The sequence below is a fragment of the Lithobates pipiens genome, unplaced genomic scaffold (assembly GCF_037356315.1).
Source record: "Lithobates pipiens isolate NorthernLeopardFrog02 unplaced genomic scaffold, aLitPip1_a1.2 Scaffold_8, whole genome shotgun sequence".
Classification (NCBI taxonomy): Eukaryota; Metazoa; Chordata; class Amphibia; order Anura; family Ranidae; genus Lithobates; species Lithobates pipiens.
The window spans coordinates 534,610,085-534,622,832 of NW_027507903.1; the positions used below are offsets into that span (position 1 = coordinate 534,610,085).

Below are 12,748 nucleotides of genomic sequence, written 5' to 3' on the forward strand. Positions count from 1 at the left end.
ACTGCACCGTGCTGCAACCCAGGGCAGTGAAAATGATTTTTGACAGAGAAGGGTTTTGCTTTCTCAAATGTAAAAAGTACAGCTACCTCTCAGAGGACTTGTAGCAAAAGGCTGCCATTGCTGACCTAACGCTATAAAATTTTCTAGTTCCCTGGTGGTATCCTTAAAAGCCAATTTCTGGGTTCCATTTACTTTTTGGACCAAGCTGGTCCAAACAAACTTCTTACTTCACTGATAGTTGCAGCAGTTGGTAGAACTTAATAAGCTCTATGTAGCCTCAGCCAAATACAGTATATTCAGCTCTGCGTACCGGCAGTGGGACAAGACATTCCCATTCCACTCCTGGAACATGTTAAAAAAAAAAAGGGGGGGGGGGGAGGGTGGGCTGAATGCTGCTTAGTGGAGATTTGTCTTCAATCAATGAATACGAAGCTCCCTCTGATTGGCTGAGGTAGAATTTGTGATGTCGTCAGCCACTCGGAGGAAGCTTTGTATTCAATCATAGAATACAAATCTTCCTCTGAATGGTAGTGTGTAGATAGCTAGATATAGCTTGAGGCTACATATGGAGCTCGCAGCTGTGGCAACTGTTAGTAAAATAGTGTTCACCAGCTTGGTCCAAACAAACTGTTTAAAGTAGAACTCTGGGATTTTCAGAAAATCCCCCATTAGTACACGCCCCCCCCCCCCCCCCCCCCCACACACACACAAGTCACTAAACAGTTATTACATCTGTGAAATTTCTTACCGTTTAAGAGAGATGTGTGATTTAATTTTCAGGAAGTCAGCTCTGCGATTCAAAAAATGCATCATCTTTTCTGGCAAGTAGGTAGTGTTAGAACAGTGATTGCATCATATCCTCTTCTCTCTAACTGTAATCAGCCTACATTTCCCATGAATCCTTGGGGATGGGAGTGAATGTGGGAGGTACACTAGGCTTGTACATATAAATGTAAACTCGCCCAACATAAATCACACCCCTCATTCTGCAGCCAGCAAGCCATACATAACACACAGTATGATAGGTTACAGCCTTATAAATACAAAGCATTTTAAAATAAATGCCAACCAGTGCAACGTGTCAGGGACCACCACCACCACCAGGCGTTTTTTTTTTTTAAAAGCTTTTTATAACCTTTTTTTAAAGCATTTTAAAAAAGTGTATTACAAGCGTTTTACAGCTTCAGGTGTTTTTGTTTAGCCAATATAAAATCACAAGGGAGAGGAATTAAGGGGAGAGAGCTGCTATTTAAGCAGAAAACACTCTATTCAGGCGTTTCAATTGAAGTCCAAGGCCAAAACTGCTTATAATCTGCCAAAAAGCAGCTCATGTTCTTTAGCTTTAAGCCTCTTGCACATTATACTACTGTTTGAGCATCTACTTTTTGGACGTTTATTTTTTTTGTATGTATTTGTGCATATATACGCTTCATTTTTTGTGTATATCCGAACATATTCTCATTCTGCACAATATGTAAATGGATATTTGCGCACATTTGTGTGTATGAATCAAATTACTGACCAAAAAAGCGCAGCTTTTTCTATATTTTTTACTGCTGAATGCACAGTGCTTGTTTACACGCTTGTGTGCCTAGGCATGTTACAATTAATGGGCTCTATTTTAGCTCAGTACAAAAAAAAAAAGCTGTACTGAGCTTTTTCAGGCTGCACTGCACAAGAGCACTTAAGCGTTTTGCTTCAGGGGAAAGAACATTCACATGTGAACAGAGGCCCATGAAATTGATGGGATTTCGCTTGTTGAGCATTTGAGCTACAAGCAGACAATTGCTCAGGTGTGAATGGGGCATAAGTCACATGAGTCTTCTTAACCCGCCTATGTGTTTGAGGTCATTAGCTCAAACATTGGATCATTTTATAAACAAGCTAACTAGCATTTCCAGAATCTGAGGTTAGCACAAACCATTCATCTGGCAGCAGTAAGGTTGAGCCTGATCATCATGTCCGTTGATTCAACCCTACAGTCCTCAAGGACCTGTTCTACTCATCAATAATCAAGTTTTTTTTTTTTTTAGGCGAGTAGGGGTCAGAACTTCTGTGCTCCACTGGCTCATAAAATAAAGGAAATGCTCCCCATGGAGACAGACAGCAATCAAAACCTGGTAGAGGCTAAAGATTTACCTTTTTTTTTTTTTTTTGTGGATAAAGGAAGGAAGGAAGATGTACTGTACAATTCTACTTGACAAAGAAATTTTTCCATCTGTCTGGCGGATCGGATGAAAAAGACAGGCGGTCCATTTTCATCCAATCCCCCCAGAGGAGAGCGGAGATCTGACAGGTCCATTTCTGCACAGTGTGCAGAGACGGACTTGTCATCTGCCGGCTCAGCGGGGGATCAACAAATTGATTCCCGGATGTCTGAAAACCGATCTGCACATGTGAAAGGGGCCTAAAAGTCTTTATATAGTGTTACCATCTTAGAAAATCACATGTTTAATTTACACCGTGGCAATAAATCCTGCGCCTGTTCACAGAATATGTAAAGTCCTGATGTCTATAACAATTGCCTTTCAAAAGATGGACAGTAACATTAAGGCTATCTCTACCCAGTATTGGATAGAATGAAGGGGGGGGCGGGGGTAGAACATTGCCAGTTCAGACTGCTGCTTTCTTTGACCCTGCTGGGGAAAAAGCCAAGCTCCAGAAAAAAATTAAAATATCCACAGGCCAACCCGCAGTGGAAGGGATTAAATCAGGGGTCTCAAAGTACCGGCCCACGGACCGGATAAAAATGACCCACAGGCAGGGCCGATCCAGGATGTCCCCACCGCAGAGGGGGAGGCGCCGAAGAGCTTTACCTCTCCATCTACTCTGTCCTCTCTGCTGCACCCCAGAGAGAGAACAGAGCAGAGGAAGGATCCACTCATCGATCCGCCCATCGCCCTGCCCACCTAGGCACTGACCTCAGGGCGGGAGATTGTGTTCTCTGGGTCCCCTGTTACTAGGCCTGTGTGGAAGCTAGGAGAAGACTCGGGAGGCAGGTGATCCTGACTGCCAGGAGATGTGAGTGAGCCATCACACTGAGGCAAAGTCCTTAGAGGGGTGACTGGGGTAGAAATGTGTGCAGGTATTTTATGGAGTGTGGGGGGTAACTGTGTGGGGGGGGGGGGTAATTGTGCAGGACGGGGGGTAATACTGGGTTAATAATGTGTTTGCTGACAGCAGTGCTGGGGGTTAATAATAATGCGCTCGACACCAGTGCTAGGTAAATAATGCGCTTGACACCAGTGCTGGGTTAATAATGTAATTAATCTGTAATTATAAAATGCAGCGCTATAAGAAGAAAAATAAATGTATGAAAATCCCAGGAGTCGCCTCATGAGATGAGTACTAAATTAGTGACTACCAGCAATATACAAGTGCACAGCAAATATACAAATACTTCTAAAAGGAAGTTCCTGGAGCAATACCCCAGGGATAAGGAATGCACAGGTGTCTGCTGATTAATGTGAACCAGTAACATAGAAGTCTGCAACAAAGTATCAATATAAAAACAAATACTCTTTGCACACAAACCAGCCAAAAAAATTATCTGTGAAGATCAATATGTGACAAATACTGCTGCAATATAGTCAATTATAAAAAAAGTCTTTGTGAAAAGAAATCAAACAAGGACAGTCTGTGAAAAATGAATCACTGTAGCTGGAAGTTCCTCCCTCAGATGTTATATGATCCTATTACAAGGAAAATAGGGGTGACGCTTCTACAGAAGTGATGATAAATGAAACCATGTGGGTGCGACAACAGATTGAATACACTAACCACAGATGTTGGACACACGCCGTATAGCAGTGGGTCAAACAAGCCTTTGAGTCATCCACCACAGTGGATCTTAACTAGGAAATGATGGTGTGATGGTATACCTTGGCCACATCTCGAAACACAACCGGCACCTAAAATCCTGGCAAGGGAACGTGCCTGCATGCAAAGGTGATCAGCTGGAACGATCTGCAGTACTCCCAATAGCATCCAGTCAGTTATGAAATCATGGAAAAAGAAAAAAAAAAAAAAAAAGAGGGCCTCCATAGTGCACGAATCCAAATAAAGTTATGGTTTTATTAAAAATTTCATAAAAATGTACAGTCACCAATCATGATGGATACATGAAGTGATCACATAAAAAAAAGCATGGTAACAAAAGTACAATAGGCTAGCAACCTGACATGTTTCGGACAAAAAAAATAGGATTTTTATATACAGCTTACCGTATATACTCGAGTATAGGCCGACCCGAATATAAGCCGAGGCCCCCAATTTACCCCCCAAAAAAAACTGGCAAACTTATTGACTCGTGTATAAGCCGAGGGTGAGACATGCCTGTCCATCCCTGTGTGTGTGTCCGTCCATCCCTGTGTGTCCGTCCGTCCCTGTGTGTCCGTCCGTCCCTGTGTGTCCGTCCATCCCTGTGTGTCCGTCCATCCCTGTGTGTCCGTCCATCCCTGTGTGTCCGTCCATCCATCCCTGTGTGTGTCCATCCATCCATCCATCCCTGTGTGTGTCCATCCATCCATCCATCCCTGTGTGTGTGTGTCTCCATCCATCCATCCATCCCTGTGTGTGTGTGTGTGTGTCTCCATCCATCCATCCATCCATCCCTGTGTGTGTGTGTCTCCATCCATCCGTGTGTGTGTGTGTGTGTGTGTGTGTGTGTGTGTGTGTGTGTGTGTGTGTGTGTGTGTGTGTCCAGCCTACCTGTGTCCCGAGCCTTTGTCCCGAGCCTCCGTCCCGTGTCGTGCCGTGCCTTGCCTTCGTCCCGTCCCGTCCCGTGCCTTGCCTTGCCTCCGTCCCCTCTTCGTCGGCGGCCATTGTAAAATTCAAAAGCCGCGCCTCCTCCTTCGCCTGTGATAGGCGGAACACTGAATTTCCCAGCAGCCTGTGTTCCGCCTATCACAGACGTCGTATCATCCTCGTCCGTAGTACGAGGATGATACGACGTCCGTGATAGGCGGAACACAGGCTGCTGGGAAATTCAGTGTTCCGCCTATCACAGGCGAAGGCGGAGCCGGAGGCGCGGCTTTTGAATCAGAATGGCCGCTGTCTGTCTGCTCGACACGCTGATCGAGCGGGCAGACAGCGATGACTCGAGTATAAGCCGAGGGGGGCACTTTCAGCCTCAAAAAAGAGGCTGAAAATCTCGGCTTATACTCGAGTATATACGGTACCTATAAAATCCTTTTCTTGAGAGTACATCACGGGACACAGGAGCTCATTACATAGTGGGTTATATATCTGGTGATTGGACACTGGTTAACCCCAATTAAGGAGAAATTCCTCCCATATGGGAGGCACCTCAGTTTTGTAGCAAAGCAATAGGAAAGCACGTAAAACCCAAGAGGGGCGGGAGCCCTGTGTCCCGTGATGTACTCTCAAGAAAAGGATTTTACAGGTAAGCTGTATATAAAAATCCTATTTTCTTGATCATACATCACGGGACACAGGAGCTCATTACATAGTGGGATGTCCCAAAGCAATGCTCAGATTGAGGGGAGGGAGACACAGACCATAATTATAGACCGCCATGGACTGGAGGACCTAAACTGCAGCCTGCAGTACACTGCGCCCAAAGGCGATATCCTCTTGCCCTCCGACATCCACCTGATAGAATCTGGTGAATGTGTGGACTGATGACCAAGTTGCAGCCTTACAGATCTGAGCCACCACCATAGACACTGGCGAAAAAACTGAGGTGCCTCCCATATGGGAGGGGTTATATAGGGGAGGAATTTCTCCTTAATTGGGGTTAACCAGTGTCCAATCACCAGAGGTGCCTATATAACCCACTATGTAATGAGCTCCTGTGTCCCGTGACGTATGATCAAGAAATGGAGTTACCAGTAACATCCTTTTCCAGGAGTCTTTCGGGACAGCACCCTAGAGACCGTGGCTCCTCCCCTCTCAGGAAACACTGCCTTAGATTTCGAAATTTAAGCCTCAGTTCTTCAAGAGTACCTCCGGCCAACTGGGGAGAGACAAGAACACGTCATACATATATCTTACCCGACGGTCTCATACGATGAGCTCTGCCTCCAACAAACTGGGTGGGTACTGGTGCTGTCCTGAAAGACTCCTGGAAAAGGACGTTACCGGTAAGTAACTCCATTTTCCCCTCCCGTCTTTCAGGACAGCACCCTAGAGAGGATAAGCGAGCACCTTACCTTAGGGAGGGACTACTGCCTGCAGAACCTTACGCCGAAAGGCTTGGTCTTTAGCTGACAGCAGGTCCAATCTATAGTGCTTCACCAACGTGTCAAAACTGGACCGCGTTGCAGCCCTACAAATCTGCTCTGGTGATGCACCAGCCCACTCTGCCTGAGAAGTCACCATTGCCCTGGTGGAGTGTGCCCTACTGCTTTCAAGGAGCCCTACCTCCTGGACCTCGTAGGCCTGAATAATGGCTAATCTAATCCATCTGGCTATTGTACGTCTAGAAGCCTTTGGCCCCTTCTTAGCTCCTGAAAATAAAACAAAAAAGGAATCAGATTTCCTAAACTGTTTAGTACTATCTAAGTACTGGAGGATGCACCTTCTAACATCCAACTTATGAAAAACCTGTTCCTGTTCCCTCACAGGATTTGAACAGAAGGTAGGTAAAATAATTTCCTGTCTTCTGTGAAAACTAGAAGCCACCTTGGGCAAAAATGCCAAATCGGGTTCTAAAAATTACTCTATCTGGAAAAACCTGAAAAAAAGGTGCCCTAATTGAAAGGGCTTCGAGTTCACTCACTCTCCTTGCTGTAGCGATTGCCACCAAAAACAATTTTCAGGGTAATCAATTTCAACACACAAGTTTCCAATGGCTCAAAAGGGTCCCCCGTAAGGGCCCGTAAAACCAAAGATCCCATATAGGGAATGGAAACCCTTACTGGTTTCTGTCTGGACAAGGCTTTGAAAAACCTAGCTAGTCAAGGATCTGTTGCTAGTTGCTTTTCCAAAGAGACACTCAGAGAGGATACCTGTCCCTTGAGAGTACTAATGACTAGCCCCTTGTCCACCCCCGACTGCAGGAATTCCAATACTGCTGTAGAGCTGTGTATATCAAAATAACTTTCTAAACACCAGCTATTGAAACGTTTCCATACCTTCAGGTAGATAGCCTGTGTCTCTCTTTCTACAACTTAAAAGGTTTGACACTAAATGGTCTGAGAACCCCTTACCCCTCAGCAACTCTTCCTCAGAAACCAAGCTGCGAGATTCCACCGCTCCACCTGTGGACAACAGATTGGCCCCTGTGAAAGAAGATCTTTCTGGATGGGCAAAATCCAGGGTGGTTCCACTGCTAGCCCCTTCAAGATGGAAAACCACAGCCTCCTAGGCCAATGAGGTGTGACTAGAATGAGAGTTGTGCTCTTCATATGGAACTTTCTTAGTACCGCTGGAATCAGAACAGGAGGGGAGAAAGCATAGCACTTGGAGAACCCCCAGCTCTGAGCCAGAGTGTCCACTCCAATTGCTCCACCCCCCCTGTTCAGGGAGAAGAACAGATGCATCTGTTTTCTCTTGAAGCAAAAAGGTCTATACATGGCATCCCCCACTTTCGGGTGATTGCCTCGAACACCTCCTGCTTCAAAACTCAGTCGCCTTCTCAGCATTTTCCTGCTGAGAAAATACGCAACCTGATTCTGATCTCCCTTCAGATGTACTGCCGAAAGGGACAGAATGTTCTCTTCGGCCCATCTGAGGATGGTTTCTGTCGGGACCCACAGGGATTTGCTCTTGGTACCTCCCAGTCTGTTGACATAGGCTACCGTGAGGAGTTGTTTGATCGGACTCGCATGTGCTGACCCTGAAGTTCCCTCTGAAAGGCTTTGAGCGCCAAGGCTATAGCTTTTAGTTCCCTCCAGTTCGAGGACCTCTTTGCATCCCTCCTCAACCAGGTGCCCTGAACCATCCTGGCATCCAGATATGCGCCCCAACCTATGCCGCTGGCATCGGTAGTGATAGTTTTGGACACTGGAAGGACCCAATCCAGACCTTGCAACAGATTGGCCCCTTTTCTCCACCACCAGAGAGATCTCTTAACTCGGCTTAGTCCAAAGAACTCTGGCTGTGGTCCCAAACCCCCAGAATGAAGAGCTGTAAGGGGCAAAAATGTAGACCTGCCCACTGAACTGCTGGGAGTGAGGCAGTTAGTAAGCCCAGGGCAGACATAGCCTTCCTTACAGAGATTTGCTTGTTGCCTTGTAGCATCAACATTGCTCTGTCCACTTTCTGCATCTTTTCTACAGAAAGGAAAACTTTCTGCTTTGTTGAGTCCAAGCTGTAACCCAGAAAAATTACCCTTTGTGACAGGCTCAAACTGGACTTTTCCAGGTTTAAGAGCCATCCCAGATTTTCCAGAATGTCTCTACCTGTATATCCAGAGACAGCTGCTCCGGGGAAGAGGCAGGAGCAGATCGTCTAAGTATGCTACTACCGAGATACCTCTGAGACGTAAAAAGGCCAGAATTTCCGCCAAAACCTTGGTGAAAATAAGGGGAAAGAGGATAGCCCAAAGGGGAGAGCCCTGAATTGCAGGTGAACCACCCCCTCTGGTTTTTACCGCCAACCTGAGGAACTTCTGGTGACTTTCTGCGATGGGAACGTGCAGATAGGCATCCTTCAAATCTGTCGACGCCATGAAGCAGTTCAGGGGGAGAAGTGCCTTCACCGAATAGATGGAGTCCATTCAAAACCTCTTGTAGGTGTAAGACGTTCATAGGCCTCAGGTTCAGGATAAGCCTGAACGTCCCCGATGGCTTGCGGACTACAAAAATGTGGGAGTAGAAGCCCCTGTCGGCCTCTTCTGTCAGGACTCGTACTACTACCTCTTGATCCTCCAACTCCTGTAGGGAGGTAAGAAGAGCAGAAGCCTTTTCTGCACATTTTGGCAGCCCGGTAACCAGAAGTCTGAGTGGAGGGGGCCTTAAAAAATCCAACCTGTATCCCCTTCTTATGATCCCCAAAACAAACTGGTTGGAGGTGATCATTTCCCACTGTGGGTGGAAGAACCCCAGTCTTCCTCCCACTGTGGTTCCCTCATTTTGACTTTTTGGGCTGTTCAGGAGGGCAAAAATAGCCCCCCTTTGCTCTTCTGACCCAAACCTTTTTGTTTGTTCAGATTTTGGAGGAACAAAACTTCCTCTGAGGATGCGACTTCCTTTTTGTCTGTCAGTTTCCTTTTAATAGGAAAGGCCTTCTTCTTGTCGGCCGTTCGATCCAAAATGGCCTCCAAGCCAGGACCAAACAATAAATCCTCTGAGAGGGATTCCGCAAAGTTTGACCTTAGACGCGCTCTTGCCACGTCTTAAGCCATAAAGCCCGCCTGGCCGAATTAGACAAGGCTGCAGACCTTACTGACATACACACGGATTCTGCTGAAGCGTCAGCAAGATAAGCCACCCCTTTAAGAAGCATGGGGAAAGACAGGATCGTTTCCTTAGAAGTTCCAGCTTCAATGTGTGCCTTTAATTTACGTTAACCAATATTCCATGTTCCGTGTCACCACTGTGGACGCCATGGCTGGTTTATAATTACCCAGGGATGAATCCCAGGATTTTTTCAAGAGTGAATCCATCCTCTTGTCCATAGGATCTGGGAGTGCTCCTATATCCTCAAAAGCCAGATCAGTATGTCTGGAAACCTGCGAAAAGGCTGCATCTAGTTTAGATTTATTCCATACTAACGCTTCCTCTTCCGCAAAGGGAATCCTTCTTTTCAAAGTTCTAGAAAAAAAAGGTTTCCTCTCAGGGTCCTGCCATTCTTTTTTAATGATCCTCGACCAAGACCTCATGGACTCGGTTTGTGCTCCCCTAGGCCCCTATACATCTGGTCATGGAGCGATAGCTTTTTCTTTTCCTCCTGAATCCCTAAAGTGGTATGAATAGCTCCCAAGAGCTCCTCCACTTCCTCCAGGGAAAGTTTGTAACGAGAGGTTCTAGTAGATTCCCCATCTACTCCCTCTCCCTCTGACTCTGATTGGGAATCAGGGGACTCGCCATCTCGCTCCTCCTCAACTTCTTCTCTAGAGCCTCCAGGATCCTCACCACTCCCCGAGGGAGCATCCCTGAGACTTGGCTCACTGCTCTGTTGTACTAGTGGAGGGTTAACCTGGGACTGTGGCCACTGAAAACTAGAAAACATTGTTTTATAATATTGCAGTGTTAGAAAGTTCTTTAACAGAAGCTGCTAGCTCCGTACACTACTCAGCTGACTGATCTCTCACTAGCCCCTCTATGCATTCTCTACAGAGTGCTTTAGACCAAGACTCCCCCAGGGTAACTACATGAGAGACACATTCTTTGAATTGTGGGGCGATTTTTTCTGCAGTCAACCTCCATTACCCACCAGCACCTAAAAAACAGAGAGCCACCAGGGGTAATTTAACCAAGAACACTATCACCAGGGTCCTAGTAAACCCCCCCCCCCCCCACCACCATCACCAAGGGGGAAGAAAAACACCTGTGGAGCTTACAGGCAACAAGTGTAAGGAAACACCACCCCAGGGTTCCTCTTACCTTTGTGTGGCTGGTGCAGGCATCTCCAGGAGTCGTTCGAGAAGCCTCTGCTTGTGACATGTCCAGGTGAGGAACTGTGGCGCCTTGCTCCAAAATGCTGTCCCCATAGCGAAAAAAGCAGTAGCCCCAGCCAAGCCCTCGGTCCGCCTTTCAAATCCCGGGCTGGAACCCACGGGTTAAACGGAAACGCTGACCCCCCCCACCGGAACTGACATCACACGCCTCTGTTCGGCCACCCCAGGCACTTCAAAGCAGACCCCTCCAGCCTGCCACTTCCCCAAGAGAGGCTGAAGGCACGCAGTCGATGTCTGAGTAGTTGGCTCCCTAGCCACTCAGACATAAAAAGGTATGATGGACACTGAGGGAGAGAGACCCCGCCCCCCCCCCCCCCCCACACCACGAGAGAGACCCTGGCTCCCACCCTGCTCCAGAATGGCCGACCATAGCCTCCCCAGTTACTTTAGCCCCTGGTCCCTTCAGCAGTGTCTCCCCACCGGAGGAAACACCAGAACTGAGGGGCTGCCGGGGCGGTGAGGCTTAAATTTCTAAATCTAAGGCGGTGTTTCCTGAGAGGGGAGGAGCCAAGGTCTCTCTAGGGTGCTGTCCTGAAAGACGGGAGGGGAAAGTCCATCTACTGGGTCATATGACCTGTTGTGTGCTATCACGCTTATATAGCAATATACTAATCATTACAAAACAAATCAGCTGTGTATTGCTGACACCAGAGAACTCTGAGAACCAATCCGGAGTGTCATCTCCTCCTCACTGTGTGGTTCACCTCTGCTGACACCAAGGAACTCTGTTAATCACAAGTGATTACTATGTACCAGCCCCTCCCCACTGTATGGATCATTCATACAGACCATTTAGTGTGTAAAGCGTCATCAGTCCATTAGCGTCATTGCGCACCGGTTATTTGCACTCCAAGCCTCGTTTTCATTTCCCCTGCAGGAAAGGAGGCTATTGGCCAGTGAGGTCTGGGATGGAATAACTACCCCTCCCATCACCAAGTAAAAGAAACCGCCATCGCACACCGGTAATGTGCTCCAAGCCTCACCCCGACTACAGCCCTTAAGAGAAGCTTATGTAATTGGCTAAACAAAGGTGGAGAATTTAACCCCATATTTATAACCACAGACTGCTGCTTCCAGCATCATTGGAGGGGAAATTTGTGAATAGAGAAAAATATACCGACTGATGCCCAATGGTGTCTATAAAAACAACAATTGGAGCAAAAACAAGCTAAAATTTACAAAATAACAAATGCAAATAAGGAAGATGCTGGCGAATGTTAAAAAACTGCACCATCAAGAGGGGTCACTATATAAAGATAATGGGATATGGCAAATATCTAAAAAAAAAAAAAAAATCGTACTTAAACATAGGGAAAAAAAAGAAAGAAAAGGGGATCCTGGCAGTAACCCCTGTACACTGAAAGTGAACAAGGTCCTGACTGCGTGAGTGCAATGATATATAGGGATGTCATCATATCCCCTCTAAAAAGGCTCCTGGGTGCATTCATTAACATAAGTCGCTATGTAACAATCATAAAATACAAAGAAAAACAGATTAATGTACTAGAAGAGACCCCATAATGGTGTTGGACCCAATGGCTGAACACAAATTTAGGAGTGATTAATGAACGCATTTATGTCCCACTCTGTTCAACCCAGGAGGGGAGTAACACTTAAGCTGATGTATCCAGAAGGTCTCGAGTTTAGAGACCCCTCCGATACGAGCCCCCCCCCCTCCAATGAGAGACAATTTTTCAATGATCTGAAATTTCGTACCACTAGGATTTTTGTGGTGGCAATGTAAATGTCTGGGAACACTGTGATTGGCAAGACCCTGTTTTATGGCCGCAATGTGTTCATTCACTCTCGTTGAAAATGATCTAATTGTGTGTCCCACGTATTGCTTTCGGCAAGGACACGTGATCAAATATACTATGTACCTAGTGGTACATGTGGTAAAATATTTCATTTGGTAGATGGTGGAAGTGACAGTGGATTCAAAGGACTCAGATTTTCTCCGTCCACAGATATTATACGTGCAGAAGTTGCATTTCCTGCAGGGATAATATCCTTTAGACTCTAGCCACTTGCTTACAGGGCACTTAAACACCTTCCTGCCCAGACCAATTTTCAGCTTTCGGTGCTCTCACACTTTGAATGACAATTACTCAGTCATGCAACACTGTACCCAAATGAATTTTTTGTCCTTTTTTTCCCACAAAT

The 12,748-nt window shown here is 46.4% G+C and overlaps 1 protein-coding gene across 2 annotated transcripts in view; it reads right to left on the minus strand.

The window, feature by feature from the left end:
- Nucleotides 1-12,748, minus strand: part of POLM (DNA polymerase mu) — a 152,988-nt gene that overhangs the window by 26,281 nt on the left and 113,959 nt on the right. The window lies entirely within an intron of this gene.